The sequence below is a fragment of the Erithacus rubecula genome (genome assembly GCF_903797595.1).
Source record: "Erithacus rubecula genome assembly, chromosome: 1".
NCBI lineage: Eukaryota > Metazoa > Chordata > Aves > Passeriformes > Muscicapidae > Erithacus > Erithacus rubecula.
The window spans coordinates 84,982,706-84,997,686 of NC_136658.1; the positions used below are offsets into that span (position 1 = coordinate 84,982,706).

The following is a 14,981-nucleotide window of genomic DNA, read 5'->3' on the forward strand; positions in this document are numbered from 1 at the left end:
TCTCCTTTACAGATGTGAGTTATTTTGATGACCAGCAATGATCTGCTTGTCAGTTGATCAGCCTTTGCTCTTGAGTTTTCAAAACACAGGCATCGTGCCCCAGAGGACTGACAATGGGCATACAGGATTAAGAATGCCATGGCAAATAAATCCTATTTAAATCAAAGCTGCTGCACTCCCCAGCCACATGGGGAGTCCCTGACTCTTCCCTTGAATTTGCAGTGGCACTGTAAAATGAATTAAACCAGAGAGTGAAAAATTTTCTTTGAACTCGTGAGCTACCTTGGAGCTGCACCTATATCTGGGGAGAGCTGCTGGTTGGGTTTCCAGTCCCATCAGTGACTTTCTGGATGCCCTTGAACAGGACATTTCATCTTCCTGTTCATTAGCTTCACTGTCTGTAAATATAAAGCTCAGGACAGGCAAACTCATGTGTAAGTTTCCAGGAAATTTACAAAGGACTAGGGCATTAGCTAGGGCATAAATATAACAGCAGTAATAGTTTTTCTCTTTTAGGTTAAACTATTGCACAGTGGCAAAAATAATAATTTATTTCCATCTTAGTCATTGTTCTCTTACCTCTGATTTAGTAGTGTACATAAAAAAGGAAAAAGGCCTTGAAGGTAATTAGAATTGGGCTATTTGAATACAAACTTTTCTAAACAAACTAAATATTCTGAATGTGCTAATTGATTTTTTTCAATGTCCATGATATTTTTATTTCCACATCTGTCTGTTGACAGCTACTGCAACAAGTCTGTGGTCATACAAGGCAAATGTTTTCCACAATTATAAATTTAAATGTATACTGGCTCCAGCTGAAATGATTTCATTTATCAGTTGCAGGTCTGGGTTGACTTAAGGATGATAGGCAATTTTTGCCTAATTTAGTATAACACCACTGACTCCTTGAAGGCAGAAGAGCCTCTGCTGATTTAAAATCCATTGACTTGTGGGCTCACTATGGGACTTGACAGTCAGCAGCCTCATCAAGACTGTGAGAAGCTGTGAATGGGATCCTTCCCTCATCCCATGATAAGCTGCATGTACTCCACCAAACACTACTAGGGAAGGAATGGGGAATGTCAGACCTCTCACCCTCCTTCAGGACCACTCACTCCTCATTTATCTGGCAAGTAAATATTCATCAGAGGGATTGGCAGCCCTCCTCAGCCCCTTTCCCACCAGAATAAAATCCAACAGGTGTGGGTCAGTAGGTGGGAGAGCCACAAATTTCACCAATTTTCAGAGAGATGGGGAGGAAAGGGCAGAGGACCTTTCACTAACAAATTTATTAAGCAACCCACTTTTTCTTTTGCAACATCTATATTTTTTTTTTTTATTTTTACTTCACTGGTTCTTGGAAGAACCAAGCAGAGTTCAGGCATCTTCAAGGCTTCAGAGGAGTCAATGTAATGAAAACAGGGGCAGTGCTTCCAATGGGGGCCTAAACCAAGAGTGGAAATGCAAGTATTGTACAGTGATTTAGAAACTTATCCTATGGTTTGTATTTTCCTCATGTATATAGCATTTATTGCTTGTTCTTCAGTGATCTGTGTGTTTAAAAGGTTAATTCTATGTGTAGAATGCTGTACCCCCATGTGGGGAACAAAGGTGGAAATAGTACCTTTATCATAGCAGGACTTCCCAATGGTTTTACTAAACCTTCATCAGTCTCACTTCAGCTACTGGGCTGATGCTGGAATAGCTGTAATTTCAGAACTTATCTCCTTTTCTAGCTGAAAAGAATGAACAAAGAAAAGTAGTGGAAAGAGACAGTTGGAAGTGGAATATTTTTATTTCCCCCAGTTTGAGACACAGAGAAATATAATGTCTCTGAGAGGGCAGGGGAGGAGGAAATATACACTTTAAGGCTTGAAAATGGCAAAGCGACTGGCTGATTCCTTACTCCACCAATTTATCCTGGAAACTATTAAGTTATTCTATCAGAATTCAACTAATTTCCTTTTTGATGCTTGAATCTCTGTAACACAAGCTGCAATTGAATATGAGAGGGTGCATTTAAGAGAGCTGCTATTTTTGGCACTACTACTTAGGAAGGAGTGTAGACTAGTGCAGATGTTGCATTTTAGTTCATTAAACTTAAAATAACAGCTAGGCAAAATTAAATCTTCCTGAAATTTCATTCTCATAAAATGCTCACAGATATGTATTTTCCCCAAGATTATGAGGAATTTGCAAAGGATAAAAAGATATTTTCTTTCCCAATTCAGTTTCAAAGTCACAAGGCTTTTAGCAATATTCTGATCTTCCTTTCTTCCCCTAGGAGACTCAAACCTTAAGTAGAAAGACACATCAGGTAAGAAATATCAGAGTTTCACAGATTCTGATGAGGGAATTACAGACATCTTTGGACAATCCATTAAAACCACCCCAGCAAAGGCAGACAGACAAAATCTGTCTGCTTTGGGATGATGCAATACTTCTATTATTGATGCTTAGCCTAAATCAATGTGGAAACATCAGTGGTTTAGAAACTCCAATCTAATATGTAAAAAATATATACTTCCATGTTTGCTTTCTTAATATGTTTGAATAGCTTTCACATGCAATGTTAAACAATTTTTTAAAATAATTTAGAGAAAGGTGTCATGGCTCACTAGCATTAAAGAACTTCTGTTTTTCATAGTAAAAGTTATCTTTAGAAGGATAATATGATGCTATGTGATAAGACAGATCATTGAGACTCAAATACAAGTGTGTCTCTGTGATAGCATGTGATATCTCTGTGATAGCATGGCTGGGATAGAGACAAGTATTTTAGACCATTATGGTCAGTTTGCACAAAGATTTCATTAATTTTTCTGAGCTAATCAGAACTTTTGATGCAGTTAGCCCCAGTTTCATTCAGAGAAATCTATCTCCTGAAAGAGATGTCCCAAAGTGAATATGGCAGTGAAACACCTGTCAAAATGTGAGCTGTCACTTTCTGTGTAATTGCTTCCATAGCCTTCTTTCTCTGGACAATTGAGATGTAAGAGAGAGCTTGCAATGGATGACCCAGGCAGAAAGACAGCTGTGTCCATTTTATGCTGCTTTCCTCTATCCCAGCTGAGTAGACAAACAGCTTTTATCACTGATGTGTAGAGGAATACAATTTGATCACAGAGAAGTGTAGTGGTGCTTGATGAAGAAGCAGACAGAAGACCAGAGCAAGCTTCAAGGATCAACCCAGAGCTTAAAGGAGTGGTATCTGCTAAGGAAAATCCCTCTTGTTGACAGATGAGTTTCCAAAAGCTTGGAGAGGTGAGGCACCATTTAACAGAACTGACAGATACTTCACTGGACAAGCAGCATTGTAAGAAAATCTATCCCAGGACCTCATGGATTTAAAAGAAAGCCATGCAGGCCATTGCAGGATAAAAGCAGCCCATCAAACAACTCCCCAAGCAGTAGCTGTCTGTACCATGTGGGGCAGCCACCCTGAGCTCCCTCACCAGGCTGAAAACTGCTTCAAGAAATAATGAAGAGTTACAACAAAGAGAGTGGAAGACAATTCATATGTCTTTCCCCTGTATTCTTATGGAATACAGTCTTTCCTCTTTCTTTCCCTAGCATCCCTTCTCATTCTTGCCCCTCACTAGGGAATTGATGGTGCCTTTACTTTTAAAGAAACTGGAGTGAAACATTTTGGTCTTTGCCATCTTCACTCTTCTTTGGCTTCTGAGTGTTCACCAAACCCCTCACCTCCACTGTTTGTTCATCTGTAACCAAAGGTAGAGATCTTGGTGGTATGTCTTCAGAAGTGCTTTGGGATAGAGACACCCCCCAACAACAGGTGAGGGATCTTCATATGACTCTAAATTAAAACAGTACAGGGACCTATGCAGAGGAGCTCTTGCTTCTTCCCTTTCCTCTGGATTCAACTTGACTGCCGTGTGGCAGATGGGAAGAGCCTTTTGGGTTTCTACCCCTGCAGATGGAATCTGGGATGTCAAATTACCACAGAGGTTGCAGTAATTGCTGGTCTTCTGAGCTGGCAAGTACTACCCCTTAATTTAGGATTTATTAATTTTAGTATAATCATGATTTATCATTCCCTGTTCCAGACGCATGAAACAAACACTCTGTGATTGTTCCAAGAAACTAATCACTCTGAGTTTCTGACAGCACCACAGACATGCTATTCTGGAAAAAATAGCTCCCATTCCCTGTGCTCCTAGCAGCACACTTCAGCACTCTTAGGCAAAATCCCCTTTTCATAGTCTTTCCCCTTCTCACTGCCTCACTGCTCATAGCTTCTCCAAATTTGCTTCTGCTCCCCTTAGGACTTTTTCTGCCTGCACTCATAGCTGTTATCACCCTCTGGAAATAACCAACAGCAACATTGGAGACTACCATTTCACTTTACCAGACAGCTAGAGTCCTGAGGAACTTCTGAGCAAAGGTTTGAAAAACTGAGCAGTTGGCAGACACCTTAAAAACTTACCTAATTTATTTCCAAGACAGAAGTGACAATGTCCAAGTTACTCCTGGCAAATCTTTGTCTAATTTGCCCTTAAGGATTAACATTAGGACCAAGGAAGGAAGGAAGATTTAGACTAAAGTCTAACATTCATGCTTGCAAAGGATGAATAGTGTCAGACAACTTGTCATTTGTAGTTATTCAGATCACACCATAGCAATATGAGAATCACTGAAAGCAGGGTTCCTCCAATTTGTTATGCTGCTCTTGGGAAATGTCTTGGGAAGGAAGTGAGAAGATAATGTAAAGATATCTCTTCATAATAGTCTGCCAGCCTCCAGCAACTTTTGGCTTGGGGATTTCTCAACCTGGAGGCAGTATATCCATACTGAATGTCACTTTCATGAACTTGCAGTTCCCTCCTGATTGCCTGAAAGGAAATTCAGTTTCCAGTAACAGGTAGTTCTACTCTGTGTTGCTGAAGAACCATCCTCCTTGTGTTAATTTGGAATATATTACCTACTAGTTTCATCTTGAGGCCTCCTAGGTCTTACCTTTGGAGATATAATGAGAAACTGTTCTTTATTCATATGCTACAGGCTGTTCATGTCTTTGTCAATCTTTATGATATCTCCCCTCAGCCATCTCTCCTAGGCCAGTGTCCCAGTCTACCTGCTCAGTCTCTATGAAAGCTACTTCTTGTGCTTTATCATTCCTCTTCAAACTTTTTCAATATAACAATTTAGTTTTTCAGGTGATGTGGCCAAAACTCTAACATTCAGTTTGCATTTTGGCTGCTTGTGTTCTGTTGTTTTGGGTTTGTTTTTTTTGTAAACCTATATAACCTCTAAATTTCATACCCACCTAGACATTTCAGAAACATTACTTAATGGCTAAAGTTACATTTTCCCCCCACATTCAGTGTTTTATGCTCATCTACATTTAGTTTGAGATGCTGTTCTAGTGTCCACTCACCCTGTTGCCCAAGATTCTTTTCTCTCATCTGGTTTCTCAGTCTTTGAAGAATTTGCACTAATAATCTGCTATTAATCTCTACTGTAAAACCTGTCTATCTTTCAACTGATTTTATGTGATACATGCACATATTTTACCTCTTATCCTACTACTGCTTAAGTGTTTTTAAGGTTTTGGGGTGAAGGCTCTTATTGAATACTTGGAAAGGGAGAAATAGGGAGATGCTGTCAACCAAAGATCTGCATCTCCATGCTGCTTATTACCTTACAGGAACCTGATGGATTTGCAGAACATGATTTTCCTTGCCAAGCTATACTGAATTTCTTCCAATGTATCATATTTACCCAGCTTCTCTACCCTGTGTAGCAATTTCTACTAAATTTATCAGTCTTACCAGGCTCTATTTCTCCCATTTTCTCTTGGAAGAATTTAAAAAGGCTGATGCTGTATTAGATACATTCAGGTGCTCCGTTCTAAGTCTGTTTTAAATAAGAAATAATGAACTATTATTATTTAAGTTAATTCATCCTTCAATCCCTTTAAATCTGTTGGATGAGTACCCTCTGGTTCTAACATTTTCTTCTATTCTTTTGTTTATTTGCTCCATACATCTTCTACAGACATTTCAGCTTGAAATAGATCCTCTGACAATACTCACAAGGAAGCATGCTGCTGCAGGAAGCTCTCCAAGTTCCTCACAATAAACACAGAAGTAAAAAAGAGATATTTTACCTCTTCTCTTACATCCATCTCTTCCTCAAGGGCTGGTTATCTGTTGGCCCTATCATTCCCCAAACCCTTCAACTTGCCTAATATTCAAAAGAAACATAGGTTGCAAATAATTTCCCAAATTACTTCAGTCTCATCATATTTTGATGTGAGTAGAAATAGTCACCCTCTCCAGTCTGACCATGACTGGGGACATCCTGATTTGAAGAAAGATCCTCCTGTATGGCAACAATTATTTTTCTTCCCAGCTACTGTTTGCATACACTACAGATAAACTGAGAGGGTCAGAGATGTAGGCTCAGACATATATTATGATTGAGTATATGAGCTTAGATTGTGCACTTTGAAGTAGAGTACTTGCTGTTGATCCTCTTAGGCCTGTGCTTACTTTGAACCCTATAAGTGCTCAGGTCCTTTAAATAATAGGATTAAACTAATCATTTGGTTGCTGATGTGAATTTCATGTCTACCACTTCACATAGAGCTGAAAAAATATACCATCCATTGTCAGCCTGATAGGCATATGGATTGTGTTTGTCTCTGCCAAGTTTATATTCCCATGGCTGTCTAGTGGAGCTGCTCTCTTAATGTGAATGAAATTCAAATGTGAGTGAAATGAAAGAAAGACTTGTAACAATAGCTTGTCTTGAAGATGAAGTGTCTTTTGCTGGAAGATAAGTAATTTTACAGAGGAATCAGAACTCACATTATGAAGCAGTGCTAGTCCTTTTGCTTATCACTAACAGCTGCCCTCAGATCTGGTCCTTAGAAGACCCTTACTTCTTTTTTTCTGAGTTAGGAACAAGTGCCATTTTTCTCCCCTAAAATAGTGTTAAGAGAAGAAATACTTGATGGTGAAATGCAGGTCGTGCAAGCACATAACAAATCACGTTTTTAACCTGTGCTCACACAAATTCCTGAGTGGGGCTTATGTGAAAAGTACAGCAGAGTTTGTTCTGAGAACTTCCTCTCTGTTATTGCTCTGTACCAGAAGTGCCATGCTGTATCTCTCTCTTTGTGTTATAATCAGTGTTCTAAGCCCCTGAGTGTCCTACTGCCTTCTACACCCAGTGCTGGAGGCTGGGAGATGTGCTGCAATGGAAACCAAGCACAGGGAATTAGGAAACCAAGCATTTAAAAATGGGATAAATAACAGAATAATGGGCTTCTGTGTGATGGCATCTATGGCTTCCAGGTATTTCTGTTTTCATATGGTAATCTCTAGGCATGTTGGACTTTGCTTCCCTAACCATAAACTATCAAAAAGGAGCATTAGTCAATGCTGTCTATGGTTTCCTTCATAAAGAAAGCATGCAAATTTTTAGGAAGACTTTGGGGAAAATCTGTTCAGCTTGACAAAGAATGTGCTGATCTGAAAGCCCACTAGCTTTGTTTATGGAGTTTGTGAGACAGCTTCTGTCTCTACTTATGTGCCCATTTTATTCTCATGACAAAGTACTTATTTTCCTTTTTAAAGGAGAGTTTTACTCTCATTTGTTGTGATATGGGATTCCACAGACACTGCAGGAAAAAGAAAGAATATTATAAAAGAGAACCTGTATAAGTGGCTTCATAAAAATATTACTGAAAATATGAAGTGAAACTGAGGAAAAATAGTTTTTCTTCTAGCTCTTCAGTTCCACTAGTTCTTGGTAAGCATCTCTTAACAGTAGCCAGTAAATCAACCTGCAGCAGAAACATTTTGAATTTTATTAAGTTGATAGATCCCTTTGAAATGTCTGTGCTAGTCCTCCTTCCATGTTTGACAGAGGGAATTGAGCAAAACCAGGCAAAATTGTTCCAGCTGCTTTCAGGAAAACTAAGACTCTGTGCAATATGACCTATGCTTCTCAAAGCTGATCAGCGTTGGATGATGAACATTGTTGAAACAGCCTGAGATTTATCAGCATGAAACTGTACTCACTGTGATATAAAGCCAAAGATAAAACATTGCAGTCAGTAATAATTCATCTCACTGAAAAACAGCTGTGTCAGAGTGTCTGTGGTTTGGTTAGACAACACACAGCCACAAAGAAGGAAAACTAGTAAGAAAAATATGCAAATGCACTTTTGTGGTACAAATCGATACAAGTTTTGCATTATTAAAATTAGGAGAAAAATAAAGAGATCTGAGTTTTGTTAAAATAATCCCTGGATGCATCTGAGAGAGCTTCCACTGATTTCTGTGGGGCCAGGATTTCACCCCCAAGTCAGTATTCACATCCACTTCCTTCTCTGGTTTTCTTCCTTGTAAAATAACCTTTTACATTTTCTGCATTGAAGAAGTGTTTGAATGAGGCTGCCCCCTCACAGCCTCTTGCCAGCTGCAGTCAAAGGTCTGCCTTGTTCTGATGGCTTACTGTTTGCAAGGGAAAAACTAAAGTTATTCATCCACTAATCATATTTTTAAATGCTAGGTAAGAACAAAGTATTATTGTTGGAGATTGCCTTTAGAAACAGCTTCGCTTTGGAAACAGGCTTTGGGTCTTTTTGTTTAATTTCACTTTTAAATTCAAATCCCATGAAAAATTGCAGCATTAGTATGTATGTTCCTGTATTTTGTTCCAGCTAAAGACTTTTGGCCAACACAGTTTTTTAAAAAAAGCTAATGCTTTGCTGTACATGATTGGAATGCTGCTTCTGCTTCTTGTTTTTAAAAGGGAACACTGTCAATACACCAGTGGCTGCAATATTTTAATTCTAAGTGCCCAACCAGGATGATTTTCTCATTTTTATTGTTTTAGCTTAAGGCTTGGAAGAGAGACAAAGAATTTAAGGACATGAGAAAATTTCTATTATGTGAGAAGCGAGACTACTCTTTTAAAAACTACTGGTTTTGTACACAATTTCTTTATTGCACAATTTTCTGTGGAAGCACATCAGTTTAACTTAATATCAGGATGTTGCAACAACCAGATGAGTGAAGGCAGCTGCCATGTCCCACTGGTGTCCCTCTAAAACTCTGCATTCTGTGGTGGGACACGGTATCTTTGGGCTCCAGGTAAACTCATCTCACCAGAGGGGAGCAGGAGGTTGGAGCTCTGTGCAGATCTGACCAGACCATGCTGTAGTGGCAAGATGGTTATGGCTGGAGAACAGAGAGAAGTGCAGGTGCTGGCTGCACTGTCTGGAGATGTTAAACTCTCCAAGGCATCCAAGCTCCAAGATAAGGTAAGGGTATGTGCAGATAAATTGATATTTTCTATTGCTTTATTCTTCCACTTTAGTTATGTGCTGTTCTTGACATGAAAGATGGAACAAAGTTGTCCCTAAGCATGTGGTCTCAGCACTATCTACACTGACTGTCACAGCCCACACCACCATAACCCTGGAAAGCTAAGCCGGACATGACTTAAAACCTGAGAACATCAACCATGGCAGTGAGTGCCTGTCACTGGTGAGGTTGGGTGGGGGCAACCTCAGAGGCTATGTCTTCACTCATAAACCAAATAGTGCCAGGATGTTCCCAGGCACAGAGATTCAGTCACCTATGATATGTAGGGCTCTGTCCCCTGGCCATGGCCTAAGGGCAAATCCTACCCCAAGGATGTGTTTTGGATGTTCCAACTGATTTCAGAGGCCATGAGTGTGTAAGGGCAGGGCTGCATTCCCTGCAGGAGCACTGCCAGGGACATGCTGCCATGGCAGAGCCCAAGAGACAGCCCTGGCACCAGACCAAAGAGGTGCCCCAATTGCACAGATGTGAACACCTGCCTCTCATCTTAAGTCAGCATCTTTAGACCAAGCAATCATCTGACCTCCTGCCTTTGAAACCCTCAGGTAGGATCTGACCTCAGTCCCAAACACTTTGAGTTAAGCTGTCCTTTCCTACAAGCACTGGCTTTGGATTGAGTCTGAGTCCTGCTCCTCAGGGTACCAGGGACCTGAGATCCTGTCAAAGCCCATGACAGACTCAGCATCTGAAAAAACCTTTATTTCATTAAAGCTCTTGAATAATGGAATAGTAAACAAACTCTAGTGCAGTGTTTGATAGCTTTAGCTTTTAGGCTAAAAGTAAATGAATATTTCTTAACTTTATATCATAATTTATGATCCTTAGATTTAAAAGCCTTTGGTTATAAGAATATTCATAATAAAAATGTAACTGTAAATGAATCCAAACAAATGTATGCACATGCACATATAATCTTATTTTCCCTAAAAGGTGTTCTTTTACTGGCTTGATTTGAAAATTAATGCTATCATGAGATGAAGTTAAAAGAAATTTAGTGTAACAATATCCTGATAATTGGCATTTGGCAGTTATTGCTAATGCTATTTTACAGGCTAGTTTTGATGAATTCTTGCTTTGACACACAGTTATGATTCAGTGCTTTGCTTTCTTTTCCCTTTTCCCTCAGTTGCTGTAACAACTAATTGTTTAAAACATGAAATCAGCAAGCATCACCTGTAATTTTCCTTTTTTCCTTTCATGGTTTGAAACTGGAAAAAAAAGTAAAATGTTCCTTCTTTCTGTCCACTTTTTCCTCATTATCTATTCATTTTCCAAACATTCAACATAAATAAGAAAATGCTGATAGAGGGGGGGGAAACCCTCCAAAAACTAATTAAAAGCTTTCTGCCTGAAGTAATTCACTTTGCTATTCAAACCAAGGAAGTGTGTATAGTCAGATATGGTTGTGTTCCTTGAGAACATGAAAACATGACAGTGTATTATCAGTGAAGAAACTAAAGAGCAGCTGTTAGTTAGCACCTGGTTCCCAACAGCAGACTGGGAGTACAAAGAAAGACTCTGTGTGCCCTGGCAGCAAGAGAGGAGCAAACCTCCTAAAGTCCACTCTTCCCCTGAGAAAGCAGCACTCCCCTCAAATGTCTATGCAGAGCCCTGAGAAGTGATGGCAAATGGCAGGTGGGAAGCAGAAAAGGGCTCAAAGGACAGTGAAAACCAGAACAAGGTGCTATCTTACCTTGCTGCAGCTCAGTTCTGCCTCTGCTCATGAATCTGTGAAGAGAGAGGACGGGACAGATTTGCCTCTTTATTGGATTGCCCAAGCTATATGTTTCATAATTAGGCAGTCGGGCATCTGTGCTTGGGTGAGCTATAAATATAATATCTCAAAGCAGCAGCCATGGGCAGGAGATAAGGGCTGCAGCATCTCTGTGCTAACCAGCCTTTTAAGGCATCACAGCAGAGGTGCATGAGGGATCTGATGGAAAGGGCTGCTGTGCTCTTGGGTAGTGCCAGCCCATCACATTGCTGCATCTGGGAGTCCTTCAGGAGGTGCTGCAAGGCACCCCGAGGAGATGGCAGGATTTCAGGGCTCAGTGTTTTGTCTGAGGTATGAGCAATTCTAATTTATCAATCAGATCATTTGTCAGGCCTTTGGGATTGACAGAAACACCTTAAGAAGTGCTGACTGCTTTGTGGATGTAACAATCTCCAACACTCATTCATCTGTCCATCTGTCCACCCCAGGGGTGCAGCCCTGTTGCAGGGTAGTTTGTGTCTTGTGTCCTGCTTTGTTTTTGTCCTGCATTTCCCTGCAGGAAGCTGTAGTACCACCTCACCACAAAAGACAGCAACTTTAGAGATTAGCCTGGGATCACAAAGTAAGGCTGTGCTGGCAGCAGGACTGCAGCTCAGGAGTGAACTTTCTGCTCAGGACTGGTCATACCCTTCCTGTGTGATGTTGGGTGAAGGGAATATTTGTACATAAAAAAGCAGCAAGATTTTTGAGGTGGAAAAAAGCTCTTCTAGTCGCTCCCATGGGGACAGTCATACTGGCTTGGGGGGAAAACCTGTCCCAGCAAGGCTCAGTGTAGAGGTGTGGTTACAAGCTGCCTACCTCCTTGCCAATGTTGGGTCCATCTCTGCATTTCAATGCACTTCTGCAGAGAAAGGTGTAGCAGAGGCATGGTCCTTGGTACAAAGTTGAACTATTTTAAGGGGAGGAAAAGGAAAACCTCTCTGTAAGATGAGGTGGTGAAGAAGTAACATCAGGCAGAATCTGTGTGCAGGCAAATTCTTTCCACAGTGACATACTCATCTGAAGAAGTGTGGTGCTGTAGAGCAGAGGGTGCCAATTGTTCCTTCCCCTGGCTGAAGTAACAGTACTTGATGAGGGATTCAGATCCTTTGCTGATTTATTTATTACTTCCATGGTCCTGAAGAACACCTCATTCCCTTCATCTCCTGCTTCTGTCTCTTTTTTCAGAGCTCTGGTTCAGCAATCATCCTTAGGAGAGAACATCACCCCCCAGCTTGCCTCTGGGCAGTTTGGGCAGCAAGTGTAGGTCAAGCTGCAGACTGGATACTGACACAAGCTATGTGCCAGGCTTTTGGCATGACAAACTGATTTATGGCTTGACATGGAGCCCAGTCAGGTTTTATGGTTTTAACTCCAAACCAATGAGAAGTTGGCATCTGAGGCATTTATCCTACCATTGAAAAGCTCACAACAGCATGTCCTCAGCCTCTGCCAAGCAACATGATTTGACAGCCTGAGTCAAGCCTCTGGCAGAAAATGATTTTCACACATCTCCTTTTATCCTTTCAGAAATGCCTAGCTTCCAAACATTATGGATGAGGAGCATGGCCTAGAGACTTTGGTAAGGGAAATAAGAGAAATATCCCACAGGTTCCTAGGGAAAGTATTGTTCATCCTAGATCTAGTGGCCTTTTGCCTCACATTTCTTTAGCTACCATGTAAACAGCCCTTTCACATTTCCCAGAACAATAAACAGTTATGAAAAGCTGTTTAAGCAGCAAAAATGGGGTATTTAAGACATATGTTTGGACAGCTCTGGAAAGCCTCAACCTTTTCATGTTAGCCAATTTTTTTGTTTGCATGATTCAAAGGTCCAGCTGATGTTGTAGAAACAACCTGGATAAACGATGGTTGTCCCCTGCTGCAGTCCAGGATGTTCTGGGCATTAATGACATATTTAATCCCCAGGTGTCAGCCTGAATGAGAACATTTTTGGATCTGGTGTGTACATCCAGCAACCAGGGACCAGCTTGGGGTAAATGTTGCCTTCCAGACCACTTAATCTAAAAACTTCAGATGGATTACAGATCTGCAAACTTTACTATTTCTCTCTGATAAGAGCTAATGCTCTCTAAAGCTGGTTACCTCACATTGTCCTGCTGGTTAAACTGTCCTAGTTCCATTTTAGGTGTTGCTTTATTCTCAAGGACCCTCACCAGGGAAAGGACTCCTTGAAAAAGGATGCTGCCAGGAAGATAAATCATCAGCAACATGTCAGGCCTTGATCCTGTGCTCCTGGCAGCAGGTGACAGCTCACCCACTTCCTTGAGACAGGCAGGGGAGTGTCCCCACACTTAGGGGAACAGCACCTCCAAGGCACAGAAGGGTGGCAGGCTAACAGTAGAGGAGAAATATTCCTGTGGATGTTGTCAGGAGCAGAGACATCTCCAGGTGTCTCAGCTATATTGGAATTCAGTCTTTTTGAAAAGGGATGGGGGCTGAGACTCTCTATCCCCCAGCAGTGATGGCATTGCTTGGCACAGGCCCCCTTGCCTTTCCAAGGGGCTGTAGCCCCAGAGCCAGCCCTGCTGCTTCCATGACTATGGCACAGGCAGGAAGAAAAGCAAGAATTTCAACCAGTTCTCTACTCCAAGGCAATGGGATGTATATGCACAAGAAGAGCTGCTTGACAATCACAGAACCATTTAGGTTGGGAAAGATCTTTAAGATCATTGAGTTCAAATGTTTATTAGAAATGGAAAGGAAATGCTGCAAGCTGTAAAGCACAGCTCCCTTGGAAACCATACCAAGGTGCCATTAACCATCCATTGCACTGAGGTTAGAGGATTTGCCACTAATTCCTCACAATCAGGATTCGCCCTGCTGCTCTCTGCAAGTCACAGAAGATGCCAGAGTGTGGGCATCCAAGGACATGTAAATGTTCAGGATAGATTTAACAACCCAAAATCTAACCAGCTTGCCCTGGTAGTGTGTTTACTAAAAGAAGAGCTCTACTAACAGATATTCATGGGAATCTGCCTTTGGTGTTCTGACATTTGTGTTCATGGTGGATAGCACAGTGATTAAAATTGTGTTATTATGTTGCTGAGCCTTTAATCTAATTTGGGGGATTTAGACGTGGGTTCTGTACATATGATATTGCCTGTCAGAAACTGAGCAGCAGAACCAGAGGGGAAGAGGGCACCTGTGGAGATTGTGCTGGTAGTCAGTATTTTGCAAACACTTCACACTCAGGTTCTCACAGTGAAAAGACAGGATCAGTATTTGCTGTTATGAGCAGGGTTAGCTGTGCTAGCCTGTTGGCTTCTTCTAGCCCTTCACAGCCACAGGTCACACTAGTGCCTTCCAAATCAGACACCTGCACATAAAGATCCACATCCAGCCCCTCCACACCTGGGGGAGTACCTGGAGGATCCCAAACCCCCCTCCCTCCAGGTGGGCAGCTGTCCTCACTGACACTTGTGCCCAGAGAGTGGAGCACAGGCGAGATGTAGGTGCTTTCATATGAAGCAGCAAAGCATGGTGATGTCCAAGGGCCTCATCTCTGCCTGATTTCCCCTCCTGCCCTGTGTTTTGAGTTCCAAGTAGATGTCATTGCTGCAAAGGTGTGCTCAGGCTTGAGACCAGGTTGAAACACTGACAGCCCTGTGACCTGGGTGTTTTCCATGGATGCTGTCATCAGCAGCTCACATCTCACAGTTTTTGCCATGATAAGCTGGCATCTGGTGTAAGCCAGTTATCTGTGCTCTCTGTTGGGGGCTGGAGGTGCCTATCCCTTGCTGCTTACTACCTGGTGAGAGAAGATGGCTCACACCAGACTTTCCTTCACATAAATTTTGTCACCAGCTAATTTCTGGTCACTGAATTTATGTAAAATGTGC

General features: G+C 41.4%; 1 protein-coding gene across 3 annotated transcripts in view; it reads right to left on the reverse strand.

Moving 5' to 3' along the window:
• The window catches only part of FHL2 (four and a half LIM domains 2), a 52,975-nt gene that overhangs the window by 25,228 nt on the left and 12,766 nt on the right, over positions 1-14,981 (reverse strand). The window contains exon 1 of one of the 3 annotated variants that reach the window (XM_079320624.1): positions 11,059-11,230. The exons of the other annotated variants lie outside the window; for them this stretch is intronic. The gene's annotated coding sequence lies outside the window, so the exon portion shown is untranslated. Of the gene's footprint in view, positions 1-11,058; positions 11,231-14,981 lie in introns of those variants that run through there. 3 annotated transcript variants of the gene reach the window in all.